Source organism: Bos indicus, chromosome 15 (assembly GCF_029378745.1).
Source record: "Bos indicus isolate NIAB-ARS_2022 breed Sahiwal x Tharparkar chromosome 15, NIAB-ARS_B.indTharparkar_mat_pri_1.0, whole genome shotgun sequence".
NCBI classification, from domain to species: domain Eukaryota; kingdom Metazoa; phylum Chordata; class Mammalia; order Artiodactyla; family Bovidae; genus Bos; species Bos indicus.
The window spans coordinates 83,148,580-83,164,040 of record NC_091774.1 but is presented as its reverse complement, the minus strand read 5'-3'; the positions used below and the strand labels follow the sequence as shown (position 1 = coordinate 83,164,040).

The 15,461-nt window shown below is 43.3% G+C and overlaps 1 pseudogene; it reads left to right on the top strand.

Moving 5' to 3' along the window:
* Window positions 1–6,597: 6,597 nt before the first annotated feature.
* LOC109569177 (olfactory receptor 5A2-like) lies at window positions 6,598–8,714 on the top strand (annotated as a pseudogene).
* The last annotated feature ends 6,747 nt before the right edge of the window (window positions 8,715–15,461 follow it).

Here is a 15,461-nt window from a genome sequence, read left to right as displayed (position 1 = left end):
TATTACTGTCAAGGGCTTCCCAGGTGGCGCTAGTGGTAAAGAACCCGCCTGCCGATGCAGGAAACATAAGAGATCAGAGTTCAAGCCCTGGGTTGGGGAAATCCCCTGGAGGAGGTCATGGCAGTCTAATCCAGTATTCTTGCCTGGAGAATCCCATGGACAGAGGAGCCTGGCGGGCTACAGTCCATGGGGTCGCAAAGAGTCAGACACGACTTAGCAACTAACACTTTTACTTTCACCTTCGTATAGAATTATTTCTGTCAGCTCATTTTTATTGTCAGATTGAAGATTGCTAACTTGATCTCCATGAAACAGATGAACATCTTTTGCTAAACTTTATTACTATGTAAGGGCTTCCCAGGTGTCACTAGAGGTAATGAATCTGACTGCCAGTGCAGGAGACAGGAGACGCAGGTTCGATCCCTGGGTTGGGAAGATCTCCTGGAATAGAAAATGGCATCTCACTCCACTATTCTTGCCTGGAGAACCCTATGGACAGAGGAGTATAGTGGGCTACAGTCCACAGGGCCACAAAGAGTCAGACATGACTGAACACATTCCTATATAGAAAGTTTCAAAAAACAAAAAATCAGTTTCTCAAAATTTCAGCCTTTTGGAGCCTGAGGAATTCTTGGAGAGGGAGCCCGATTTCATCAGGCTCAGCAGGGGTGAAGGGGGGATTAATGGACTCACCCAAAGCAACACATCCAGGTTGTATCAATGTTGGGAGCAGCACCTAACATATGAAAGGGTCAAGGAATCGTTTTCATCAGGATGAAAATGAGTCACAGCAAAAATCAGATGGAAAGGCAAGAGGTCTCGGCTGTGACCCTAGAGACAGGGTTGGCTTCCCTTGTGGTCAGAGGGTGAAGCGTCTGCCTACAATGCTGGAGACCTGGGTGCAATCCCTGGGTCGGGAAGATCTCCTGGAGAAGGAAATGGCAACCACTCCAGTACTCTTGCCTGGAAAATCCTTTGGATGGAGGAGCCTGGTGGGCTACAGTCCATGGGGTCGCAAAGAGTGGGACACGACTGAGCGCCTTCCCTTTCAGTTAACATTTATTGAGTGGTTTTTTTTTTCATTAGCTCTGTGCTAAGATGTGCTTATTCATATCTCATTTCAGGATCACACCAATCTATTTGAGGTAGGTATTATTACACTAGTTTTACGAGTGAGGAAACTGATATTTAAGAGATTAAAAATTTGTTAAATGTGGACTTGTGGGCACGGTGGGGGAAGGAGGACGGGACAAATTAAAAGAGTAGCATGGACATATCCACTACCATATGTCACAGAGACGGCTAGTGGGGAGCTGCTGTCAGCACAGGGGCCCACCTGGATGCTCTGTGAGGACCTCGGGGGGTTGGGAGGCTCAGGAGGGAGGGGATATGTGTGTACATGTAGCTGATTCATGTTGTCGTACAGCAGAAACTAACACAACATCGTAAAGCAGTTATACTCCAATTTAAAAAAAATTATGGATGGAATGGTAAGATACGTGGGGTTTGATTCAAAATAATCTATCAGGAAAGGGCTGTCAGAGGATAAAGATGAAACAAGATATTGCTAACCAAGGGGTACCCAGAGGTTAATTATATTAATCTCTTTATCAGTGTATGTGTTTGGAACTTTCTATTATAGATAAATTTTTTGTGAAGGAAAAAATAAACACCGCTTGGAAAAAAATTAAACACTTGTTACATGTCTGTACAAATAAAATGGCAGAGCCAGAACTGGAACCCGCCTCTCCTAGTTAGGAGTTCGGTTTTAGGCACTGTATTTTAGCACAAGCCTCCGTCTGTGTGCGGTTTCCTGCTAATGATGGGTCTCTTGACGTGGAAGGCTGCCCACCAACACAGCACGAGGTCTCCTTGGACCAGGGTCAGGGAAGCTCAAGGAGAACAAGGCGAGCGACTGTGTGTGAGACTCTGGCAACCGGTGGTTGGCCCCGTTCCCCACCACCCCTAGAGAACAATCCGCGCTCAGGAATGTTGAGCTCTGATGATTGCTGGGTTTTTACCTTTGGACCCAGGAGTCAGTGACAAAGCAGCACGTGGGGGCCGAGTGCGGCTACCCCTCCCCATCAACGTAATGACGCATCAAGGCCACTGGAAGACCTGATACTCGAGGAAGGGATTCCAGAAGCAGATGCTACTGTTTGCCTGAGGCCAAAGTATAAAAGAATGGACTGAACCAGAGGCCAGAGGTAGAGCTGATGAAACATACATAGAGCATTGGAGAATGCAGATGGACTGAAATGTGTAAAAGATGTTATTGGAGCAAAGCGACCAATAATCCTTCTCCTTTGGCTTCAGAATTCAGGACACTTCTGCCTGATGTAACTCAGTAAGTTTAGCTCCCTTCCTCCCGCCTCACTCATCCAACAAATGACAATTATAAATTTAAACACTTCCCACATTCTATCTGTCTAAGGGGCAGAGTAAATCTATCCATCTCCAGTTAATATAAATCAAGTCCTTAGAACAGTGCCTGGTACTCAGTAAGCCCTAACAAATGTTTGTGATTCTGTTTTATATCACATGTTGTGTGTCAGTCACGCAGTCGTGTCTAACTCTTGTACCCACGGACTGTAGCCCACCAGGCTCTTCTGTCCATGACGTTTCCCAGGCAAGAATACTGGAGTGAGGTGCCATTTCCTCCTCTGGGGGATCTTCCCAATCCCGGGATCAAACCTGGGTCTCTTGCACCTCTTGTATCGGCAGGCAGATTCTTACCACTGTACCACACGGGAACCCCCAGTTACATATTATATTACTATTACTGAACACTTATTATAAAACAAACACTCTGCTAAACTCCATGAATAAACAGTGAAGAAAATTCATCCATTAAACAAATATTTACTGAGCCTATGTCCCAGACACTGTTCCAGGGACTCAGGATAGGTAAATACACAGAACAAATACAACCCTCTGCCTGCCTTTGAGTAGCTTACCTTCTGGTAGGGAAGGTTTCATTAAGATAAGAAACCCCAAACTCATCTAATTTCCTCTTTGATAGGATGAATAGATCAATATTATAGTGAAGAATTGTCAGCTCTTCTTGTTTTTGTTTTTTTTTTTAAATTAGCGTCCCAGATCTTTCTTTAATAAAAGAATGTATATTTATTATTAGCCTAGGATTTTGTGAAAGCGTTAGCGACTCAGTCGTGTCCAACTCTTTGTGACTCTGGCCAGCCAGGTTCCTCCATCCATGGAATTCTCCAGGCAAGAATATTGGAGTGGGTAGCCATCCCCTTCTCCAGGGGATCTTCCTAACCCAGGAATTGAACCTGGGTCTCCTGCATTGCAGGCAGATTCTTCACCATCTGAGCCACCAGGGAAGTCAATAGGACTTTGTATATACACTGTAATTGTAAATATGATAATCCTATACACCATATATAAATATGAAAGTCCTGTACACCATAGGACTTTGTAAATACATCGCAATTGTAAATATGAAAATCAGTTCCAACACATTTATTAAATTAACGTCTTTAAAGAAAGGGACTTAGTAATCATAATAAGAACAAACTATAGTGAAAGGTGCATAGGGACCGTAGGATGGGAGTCTAGTGTTCAGAGCACAAGTTGGCCCCACTCACTCTTCTGTGGGGAAATTAGACCCGGTTGCAAGACTATCTGGGTCACAGTTAGTCTTCTTGGTTTTGACTGTCCATTCAGTGAATAATTGTGGGGGGATTTAAAATTTTTAGAAAATACAAAGCTAGGAATAGTACTTCCTTATTTTTAACAACATGATAGAGATATGTTTAACAGACAAAAACTGCATACAGTTAAATTGTACAGGTGATGGACAGGGAGGCCTGGCATATTGCAATTCATGGGGTCGCAAAGAGTTGGACACGACTGAGCGACTGAACTGAACTGAAAGTGTACAACTTGATGTTTATACGCATATATATGCATACACTATAAAAAGATCAACACAATCAAGTTAAATAACTTACCTATCATCTCTACATAGTTACCCGTGTGTGTTTTTGTGTCTGTGTGACTGTTTAGTGTGAGAAGATTTAATTTAAGATCTATCCTCTTAGTAAACTCTGGGAGGTGGTGATGCACAGGGAGGCCTTCCATGGTGCAGTCCACGGGGTTGCAAAGAGTCGGACACGACTGAGCGACTGAACTGAACCTATCCCCTTGGAAAGCTTTCAAGTATGCAGTAACGTTACCTATGGTCACCATGCTGTTCATCAGACCTCCACAACTTATCCTGTATGAGTGAAACCTTGTACCCTGTGACCTGCATCTCGCTCTTCCCTCCACCCAACCCCAGCCCATGGCCACAACCGGTCTACTCTTTACTTGTATGAATTTGACTTTCTAAGATACACATGTAAGTGGGATCATGTGGACTTTGACTGTCTGTGTTGGCTTATTTCATTTTGCAAAGTGTCCTCCTTGTTTGTCTACATTGTTACAAATGACGAGATTTTCCCTTTGTTTTTCAGGCTGAATAGTATTCCATTATCTATCTTAAATTTTCTTTATGCATTCATCTGTCAATGGACATATAGGTTGTTTCCATATCTTGACTATTGTGAATAATGCTGGAGTGAACATGGAATCACATCTCTGCAAGGGACTGACTTCATTTCCTTTGGAGATATAGCCAGAAGTGGAATTGCTGGGTCATGCAGTAGTTCTGTTTTTATTTTTGCAGGAACCTCCATACTGCTTTCCACAGAGGCTGAACTCATTTACATTTTCACCAGTAGTGTGCAGAGGTTCCCTTTTCTCTGCCTCCTCACCAACACCTGTTAATAATAACCATCCTAAAAGGTGAAAGGCGAGATGTCATTGTGGTTTTGATTTCCATTTCCTTGACGGTTAGTGATGTTGAGAATCTATTCATGTAAAACAGTTTTTAATATGATGAATGATGAACACAATCATTGTTCAATCTGGTTGCAATGGTTGCAAAATGCCTGGACAATCAAATTCCATAAAATAATAAAATACATCAACTTTAATTCTACCATTAAGTCTTCCCCAGGACACTTCTGCCTTTTTACATCCATTTATATTTCTTCATTTTGATGCTATTATCAGTGCTAGCCTGTATTTCTTAATGCAGAGTGTTTATGGGCTTACTTCATGTCTCAAAAATGATAATTTGGTCTGGCCTGATGACATCCAAATTTCCCCTTCAGTTCAGTTCAGTTCAGTCACTCAGTCATGTCCGACTCTTTGCAACCCCATGAACTGCAGCACACCAGGCCTCCCTGTCCATCACCAACTCCCGGAGTTCACTCAAACTCATGTCCATCAAGTCGGTGATGCCATCCAGCCATCTCATTCTCTGTTGTCCCCTTCTCCTCCTGCCCCCAATCCCTCCCAGCATCAGGGGCTTTTCCAATGAGTCAACTCTTCGCATCAGGTGGCCAAAGTATTGGCGTTTCAGCTTCAGCATCAGTCCTTCCAAAGAACACCCAGGACTGATCTCCTTCAGAATGGACTGGTTGGATCTCCTTGCAGTCCAAAGGACTCTCAAGAATCTTCTCCAACACCACAGTTCAAAAGCATCAATTCTTTGGCACTCAGCTTTTTTCACAGTCCAACTCTCACATCCATACATGACCACTGGAAAAACCATAGCCTTGACTAGATGGACCTTTGTTGGCAAAGTAATATCCCTGCTTTTAATATGCTATCTAGGTTGATCATAACTTTCCTTCCAAGGAGTAAGCGTCTTTTAATTTCATGGCTGCAGTCACCATCTGTAGTGATTTTGGAGCCCCCAAAAATAAAGTCTGACACTGTTTCCACTGTTTCGCCATCCATTTCCCATGAAGTGATGGGACCAGATGCCATGATCTTTGTTTTCTGAATGTTGAGCTTTAAGCCAACTTTTTCACTCTCCTCTTTCACTTTCATCATAGTTCCTCTTCACTTTCTGCCATAAGGGTGGTGTCATCTGCATATCTGAGGTTATTGATACTTCTCCCGGCAATCTTGATTCCAGCTTGTGCTTCTTCCAGCTCAGTGTTTCTCATGATGTACTCTACATATAAGTTAAATAAGCAGGATGACAATATACAGGCTCAACGTACTCCTTTTCCTATTTGGAACCAGTCTGTTGTTCCATGGCCAGTTCTAACTGTTGCTTCCTGACCTGCATACCAGTTTCTCAAGAGGCAGGTCAGGTGGTCTGGTATTCCCATCTCTTTCAGAATTTTCCACAGTTTATTGTGATCCACACAGTCAAAGGCCTTGGCATAGTCAATAAAGCAGAAATAGATGTTTTTCTGGAACTCTCTTCCTTTTTCGATGATCCAGTGGATGTTGGCAGTTTGATCTCTGGTTCCTCTGCCTTTTCTAAAACCAGCTTGAACATCTGGAAGTTCACGGTTCACGTATTGCTGAAGCCTGGCTTGGAGAATTTTGAGCATTACTTTACTAGCATGTGAGATGAGTGTAATTGTGTGGTAGTTTGAGCATTCTTTGGCATTGCCCTTCTTTGGGAAATTTCCCCTTGCCTCTCCCTAAATATTATCCTCAAATATGCAATGAATCATTCCCAACTTCTCTTGGTCAGGAAGTACTGGTTTCTGCTTTTCCACGACCACCATGACTTGGCCAATTTCAGTCAACTTTGCTGTTGCTTCCTTCTTCCACCTCACACCCAAAGGTAAGCAAATAGCCCTGTATCCCATAATGATGCTGATCGAGCTAGTCTGAACTTTGGATTTTTTATGATTTTATGCAGTGATTTGTATAAAACTTACTATAGGGGCTCCCTTGGTGGTCCAGTGGCTAAGACTCCACACTCGCTGAGCAGGGAGCCTGGGTCTGAGTCCTGGTGGGGAACTGGGTCCTACATGCTGCACCTGAAGGTCCCACATGCCACGACTGAGACCTGGGGCAGCCAAATAAATAAATAAAAATAAATATTTTTAAAACCTATATAATTAGAAAAAATGTCTAGTTCTAAGCATGCATTTACTGATACTGCACATATATGTGTTTGTATATATAAATCCCTTTTCCCTTTAATTTTGCTACCTAAAAGAATGGATTGTTTTCATTATGGGTTGAATCTCCTCCCTCAACATGGAACATGCAAAATACTATAACCAGTTGTATTTACTTCCTTTTTTGGATTCTTATACTAAATATGCATAAAATAGAATAAATTCCTAACTTTGTTGTTAATCTGGGTTGATATTTTCAAGTCAGAAAGTCTAAAAAAGCCATTAGAAACCCAAACCTAAAGAAGCCCTGAGACTCAACCTTCCATTTTTCAACTGAGAAAATGAGGAAACAAAGAGATTAAATGACTTTCCCACCGTCTCCAGGGAGTTGGGAATAAAGTTGTGAACAAAATTCACATTTCTGACTCCCAGTCTCTCTCTCCTCTTTTAGACCGCTTCTCTTTTTGTCAGCAAAGTATAGAGCACACAGATTTTAAATAGTACGAAGGGATTATCATAGGCTGACTTGCTCGGAGAAGACTTTGCCTAGCAGGTGGCTAAACCTGGTATCTGCTGTAAGATATTATAGGAAATATCGACTGGTAACAAAGTCTAACAGATCACAGGATTGCTTCCCTCCTTTATTCAGGAAGCAGGTCTGTGGCTGCAGGAAGGAACAGCACCATTGTGACAAAATTCATCCTCCTGGGATTTTCAGGGCAGCCTGAAATGAAGATTTTTCTTTTTGCATTATTTCTGGGCATTTACCTCCTGACCCTCGCCTGGAACCCGAGCCTCATCGCCCTCGTCAGGATGGACTCCACCTGCACACGCCCGTGGCCGTCTTCCTCAGTAACCTGTCCTTCCTGGATGTCTGTATGTGTCCTCCACAGCCGCCAAGACGCTCTCTGACATCATCCCGGAGCGGAAAACCGTCTCCTCGGTGGGCTGTGCCGTGCAGTGCTTAGTCTTCTGCGGGCTGGGGCTGGCTGCCTGCTTCCTGTTGGCGGCCATGGCACTTGATCGCGGTGCTGCGATGTGCAGCCCGCTGCCCTACACGGTCCTCGTATCTCACACCCTTTGTTTAAAGAAGGCGGCCGGAGCCTACTTGGGTGGGTTCCTCAGTTCTTTGATTGACACCTGCTCGGTCTATCAGCACGATTTCTGCGGGCCCAACGTGATCAACCACCTCTTCTGTGACCTTCCTCCAGTCCTGGTTCTGTCCTGCTGATACTTTTGCCAGCCGGGTGGTGACCTTCCTCATGGGTGTGGGTGTTGGGGTGCTGTCTGTCCTTGTGATCCTCATCTTTTATGGTTGCATTGCTGCTGCTGTCCTATCAGGTCAGCTAGAGGGAGGACCAAGGCCTTCAGCACCTGTGCCTCTCATCTGACTGCTGGGACCCTCTTCTATGGTTCTGGTCTCTTCATGTACATGCGACCTAGTTCCAGCTACTCCCTGGACCAGGACAAGGTGGTGTCCATAGTCTCTGCTCTGGTGATTCCTATGATAAATCCCATCATCTACAGTCTTAGGAACAAGGACATTAAAAATGCCATGAGGAAAGCTGTGCAAAGGGATTATGTAATTTTTCATGGGCATTGCCTTTTCTGACCCTAATATAATGTTTGCAATGAAGCTGTGAGCTGGGTCACTTGTTCAGACTCATGTCGTTTTGGACTAGTTGATCTGCATAATTTGTGATGACCAGGCCCCCCCCCCCGCCTTTTTTTTTCAATATTTCTCTAACCAGTTTCCTATTGCTTATTGGGAAAAAGTTTGGCCATTACTTGTTTCTAGAATGAATAACATTGCATAGATTGAGATTAGCAGAAAACTTCACCATGAGGAAGGCTGATCAACTTGGAGTATCAAAATACGAGTTTGTGTCTGTAGGTGGAAGACATTGAAAAAAATGTTAGTCCAGTATTTAAGGTGGAGATTCTTCAGGTAGGTCCAGAACATAGCATTGTAACCTGAGGAAGGGGATTGTCGTTGTTTACTTTTTAGGACATGTTGGACTCTTTTGTGACCCCATGGACTGTAGCCCACCAGGCTCCTCTGTCCATGGGGATTCTCCAGGCAAGAATACTGGAGTGGGTTGCCATGCCCTCCTCCAGGAATCTTCCCAACCCAGGGATCGAACCCAGGTCTCTTGCATTGCAGGCAGATTCTTTACTGACTAAGCCACCAGGGAAGTCCAAGAATACTGGCGTGGGTAGCCTATCCCTTCTCCAGGGGATCTTCCCAACCCAGGAATCGAACATGCATCTCCTTCAGTGCAGGCAGATTCTTTACCAGCTGAGTTACCAGGGAAGCACTATACAGTTGCTAAGTGTTCTTAAATCATGAAACCTATGGTTATTAATCTAAATATGCCATCTTTATATTTGTGGCCTTATGCAAGTTACTTACAAGCTCTATTTTTCTCATGTGTAAAATGGGAATAATAACTGTATCTACCTCATTGAATTGATGCAACAATTAAGTGAGAATGTACATGAGAAGGGCTTAGCCAAGTGCCTGGTATATGGTTGTCTTGTTCTTTAGTCCCTGAGTTGTATCCAGCTTTTCTGACCTCTGGGACTGTAGCCCACCAGGCTCTTCTGTCCACGGGATTTCCCAGGCAAGAATACTAGAAAGAGCTGCCATTTCCTTCTCCAGGGGATCTTCCCAAGCCAGGAATTGAACATGCATCTCCTGCATTGGCAGGTGGATTCTTTATCACTGAGCCATCAGGGAAGCCCCTGCCTGGTATATAATAATATTTAACAAATGTTAGCTCCTATTGTCAGCCATTTAGTCAATATTATTAGTTTTGAACACTAGCAGGAGAAATTCAGGTTAATGTGCTAAAAAGAGACAAAGTACATAGCTTTATAATGTCTACTCAAATTGGGCCATAATAGTCTCAGTAAAAGGCATGTCTATAATTTCTCACCTTTGCCACTTCTTTTGCATATTAGGAAGCAGTTTTTTGGGAAGAAGAAAGAGCTTAAGCTCATAGAACTGCCCACGTGTGGAAATCCTATCACTGTGCTAATTTTTTAAAATTAATTTTGATTGAAGTCTAGTTGCTTTGCAATGTTGTGACAGTTTCTATTGTATATTAAAATGAATCAGCCATGTGGCTACATATATCCCTTCCCTTTTGGACTTCCTTCCCATTCAGGTCACCACAGTGCATTAATAGAGGTCCTTGTGCTATATACACAGTCAGTTATCTATCTTATACGTGGTATCAATTTGTTGTTGTTCAATCGCTAAGTTATTCAATTGCAACCCCATGCACTGCAGCACACCAGGCTCCTCTGTCCTCCACTGTCTCCCTGAGTTTACTCAAACTCATATCCCTTGAGTCGGTGATGCTATCTAACCATCTCATCCTCTGCTGCCCTCTTCTCCTTTAACCTTCCATCTTTCCCAGCATCAGGGTCTTTTCCAATGAGTTGGCTGTTTGCATCAGGCGGCCTGACGGGGTCCAGCCCCGGCTGATCCAGGGAGTTCAAAGCGGGGACGGCGTCGGCAAGGATCAGGATACGATAGCTTCAATTAGATATTAATTAGAGATGTAAAGAGTAATAGAATGAGGATAGCTCAGTAGGAAAATTCAGTGGAGAAAAGAGGCTGAGTAGCTTGGTTTACGCGGGAGACCAATAAAACTTCAAGACAAGAAGTTTGCACCACTTACGTAGGCCACAGGCGTCCTTCCATTCTCCTGAAGGAGAGGAGACACTGAGGCCTCCCCAGTCGGATCTTAGAAGCCCAGGCATAATTAGTAAGCATGGCGGGTTCCGTGCTCCAGATGGAGACTCAGCCAGAGTGGGAGAGAGAGAGAGACATGGGGAGACCAGTATTTCGAGAAACTGATCCCAATTCTTTATTTTCCATGGTCTACTTTTATACACTGAGATGTTATGCAAAAGTCATGCAGGGTCAGCAGTCCTGAGTTTTATCAAAGTCAGGTGCTTCATACAAATGTATACAGAGGTCTTAGGGGTGTTAGATCATCTTCTGGCCAGGGGGCCTGCTGACAATTTATGACCCCTTCCTTGTGACAGCAGTCAGTCAACCAGGACACTTATTTCTCCAGGGGTGATTATTCTTAAAACAGACACCACCCAAATAAAGTTACATTCCTATAGGGTGAGTGTATAGTGGGTTTTAGTTAAGGAAAGAATTTACTTAGCCTAAGGTCTAACATGATTAATATCAAAGGTTAATACTTATTTCTTCTATATATTCATTAATGTGTGTAAGGGCAGGGGATGTGGAGACTTAGCAACAAACATTGGCTCAACAAATGAAAAACCCTTCACCAATACAATTTCTAATCAGCCCACTATACTTATACCAATGGTTTTCTAACTTTTCTAAGGAACCTGTTTTTAGAAGGTTTAAAGCATCTCGTGCCTCTCCCGGTTGGGAGGCTGTGAGCAATCACATGTGGCCAGACAAGCCTGTCAGGCAGGCTAGAGAACCTTCAGAGGAGTTTGTAGGTTAAAACACTCTTGTCACACCCAGGAGTTTTTATTAACTGGAGCTCTAAGTTAACTCCTTCTCCGAAAGAGGTGGTGGGGGACAGCCCCCCGTAAAGTCAGAGGTGTAGGTGAGAGCACAAAGTAGTAAAGTAGGCAGGCTCTGGTTATGGGGGTAGATGCTCGAGGATTTCCAGGGGGACTCCTGAGGCTCGATCCCGCCTTTGCGTATGTCGAGCCTCCTTCCTCATGACCTTTGCCACGGGCAGAGTGCTTCCCACTGGCTCCCCACAGTGGCCAAAGTATTGGAGCTTCAGCTTCAGTGTCAGTCCTTCTAGTGAATACTCAGGACTGATTTCCTTTAGGACTCTCAAGTGTCTTCTCCAGCACCACAATTCAAAAACATCAATTTTTCAGTGCTCAACCTTCTTTATGGTCCAACTCTCACATCTGCCCATGACTACTGGAAAACCATAGCTTTGACTAGACAGAGCTTTGTCGTCAAAGCGATGTCTCTATTTTTTAATATGCTGTCTAGTCTTGTCATAGCTCTGTGCTAGTTCTATCTGCTCCCTGGACACCTTGTCTTTTCCTTGTGGCCGTTTCCCTCCGCCTTTCTTTATATGTGCTCCATTTCACCAATTCTCCTACTGCCGGAGTCAGTATACAAGCCTCATGCTTTGGATTTATGTGGAGCTGTCACTGGTCTATTATTATTTCTATTTTTTTTCCTGAACAAAGATTCTGACTATAAGATATTTATAAAAATTTCTTTTGTTTGGCCATATATATATATTTGCTAGTAATGGAAATTTTCTTTTTTCATTGAGAAGATAGATGTTTCTTCAGTTGATCCAACTACCCAGGAGAAAGTAATGTTCATTCATTAGTAATAATGAAATCTAGGGACTTCCCTGGTGCTCCAGAGGTTAAACTCCATGCTTCCACTGCAGGGGATGTGGGTTTGATCCCTGCTTGGGGAACTAAGATCCTGCATGCCACGTGGCATGATGAAAAAAAAAAAAAATCTAGTTCTTAAGACAGGAATTGGCACAAAGTTTGAATAAAGCAAAAATGGTCTGGTAAGTAAGCCACATGTTAAATAAAACTTCCCAAAGTAGTGCATTCATTATGGAGTCCATATGCAGATATACATCAAACAGAATATTTTTGGCTCTAAGAGAATCAGGCGTTTTATAGCTATTTGAAATAGGACGAGGTACATCTGACTCCAGGGAGCAGCTAGCCAGATGGAGATAAATCTACTTTACTAAAATTACCGCAATCCAGGGTGTGGTGCTCCTTTCACAACAACCCAAAATCTTTTCCAGATGGCCTGAAGTTAACCACGTTCAGAAGAGCTGCCTGCATAAGCTGGAAGACCATTTTTAGTTTTCAGGGAATAGCAAAGCCGCCAAGCTTGTTCTTGGGACAGTGGTACCATTCTTCATCTTGTTAAAGAAACCACATGAAAAGCCAAATTACAATTGGAAGTCTATTTGGAGAGAAAGGAATCAAAGCCAAGTGGATAATGTTTATCAACACCAGGTACTGGGTCCAAGCAGGCTGAGACCCTGGGTTAGGGTACTACCAGTTTTCCTCCCCAAACATTCATTTTCCTCTCTTCTAAGTGACCATCTTCCATTTTAATCAAAATATTATTTACAGATTCATGAACTAACAGCTTTTCTTTCTTTTGGCCCAAGAAATGTTTTGTCTCTAAAATGTTTCTTTCGCACATTTTAGTTACCTATGGTGATCTCACTTTGTGCTTTGATTTTTAGCATTTCCAGAAATCTGATTACTGTCCGTGTGTATCACCTACATTTCTCTAATTTTTGGTAGGTATATATGATCACACACAGATACACACATGCACACATGCACACATACACACACACTGACTCTCAAATTAGTGACTGATGCATTAAATGAGCTCTGATGAGATTTTAAATATTTTTTCCCTTAAAGATTACTGGTCTCATGTTTCTGGCCTTAAACCTAGGCAAACCTAGAGCCTGCTTATTCTGTGATGACCCGCATGAATAAGATCATATTTGCATTCCCCTTCCTGTGTCCAGATAGCTGATTTGAATCTTCCTGAGGGGGCTTCCCAGATGGCGCTAGTGTTAAAGACCTCACGCAATGCAGGAGACACAAGAAACACAGGTTTGATCCCTGGGTTGGGAAGATCCCCCTGGAGGAGCATATGACAACCCACTCCAGTATTCTTGTCTGGAGAATCCCATGGACAGAGGAGCTTGGTAGACTACAGTCCAAGGGATCGCAAAAGAGTTGGACACGACTGAAGCGACTTAGCACGACCTACAGTTGAACAGGAACAGGCTGAGTCTTACATGGAAGGAGATAAACCATGTATCTGAGAATTTTCCCATCAGTTTGACATACAGCTACTTTCCCTGAATTCTTATTGTGTCTCCTTGTCCGTAACATCTTCCAAATAACTGGGAAAGAAAAGCCAACTGCTAATATCTGACCTTTGCTGCTTTCTCCCTTCCTTGCTCTTCTTGCTTCCTTCCCCTTTTCTAATGCTGGCCAAGATCTCCTATGTGCAATACTGCTTATGGATCTGACCAGGAATGAGATACTCCTCTTTTCTACAAGTTAAAAAGTAGCCATGGCAGGCTCTTATAGCCGTGGCTTGGCACTTTTAGAAACTGGACGTGGCAGGATCTTGCATCAGTGTTGCCAGACTAGATGGCTGGCACCATCTGGTTGGAAGACAGACAAACCACACTCTTTGGAGGGACCACACTCTAGAAATAAACAGGCCCCTGGAACCCAGGGAGCCCTCAAGGAAGAGCAGAAGTTTCCTCTCTCTCAAAACAAAGTTTTTCTGAAATAGAATCATGACATCAGACTGGACTTTAATGTCAAGATAAATAGAAAACCCACTATGTCTAAAGCATCACACTGATATTGTATGGTATATTCTTGTTACTACAATAAAACCTCCTTCTTTTGCAAAGGGAGATTAGGTTGTTTTCGTCTTGCATGCATATGTGCATGCTAAGTTGCATCAGTCGTGTCCGACTCTTTGCAACCCTATGGACTGTAGCCTGTCAGGCTCCTCTGTGCATGAGGATTCTCCAGGCAAGAATACTGGAGTGGGCTGCCATGTGCTTCTCCGGGGGTCTCCCTCACCCAGGGATCGAACTTGCGTCTCTTAGGTCTCCTGCATTGTCAGGTGGGTTCTTTTTATCACTAGCGCCACCTGGGAAGCCCTGTCTTCATCTTAAGAAACCCTTAAGGAACAAAATTGATGAGTATAGCTCAGAGGGAGTAAGACCTTATATCAGACCCAATAAACCTCATAGTTCATTTTCTAACAAGTAGAAGTTAAAGAAACAGCTTGGCAGGGATCATCTCACTCTTGGGCTTGACCCCCAGTATAGGATACAACTGGGATAAGACTCATTCTGGGACTGAGATGCAGCTGAGGTGTCCTTGAACCTAATCAACAAGAGGTGGGTTCTGAGAAGTCCTTCATCTCAGCACACCTGCTAGTCCTATCTTTCCTTCACTTTTTTCGTGTATTCTCTAACACACCCTGCTTATAATTTGCTGTGCTATCGGCACTGTTTCTCTGGGTGACACCTTTTGCAGTCCGTCTTTTTACCAGAAGGCAAAGCAAATATTCCTTCTCTGTTTAACACTTTTGGTGTCCACGGCTTCTGTATCTCGGAAGGTTCTGGAATTGTTTTTCATGCATGTTTTACATGCATACCATCCCTGGTAGCTTTTCAACAGAAGGTCATATGTGAGAGTTTCCTGTGTTGGCCAGTTAAACGTCTTTGATGGAAACTCTAGCCCTCTATGTTAATTTTATTTAACAATTACAATTAGGTGTAACTCACCATGAAGGAAAAAAAAAATATTTGTTAGTTTGAGGGGAAAATAACCTTTTTTATCCTCAGCTGTCATTGCTGGAGTGGAATTGATTCCAACTATGGGTTTCAGGGTTGAACCCTGAGCAGTTCAAGATAATTAGAAAATATCTGAAATGCAAATCAAAACCACATG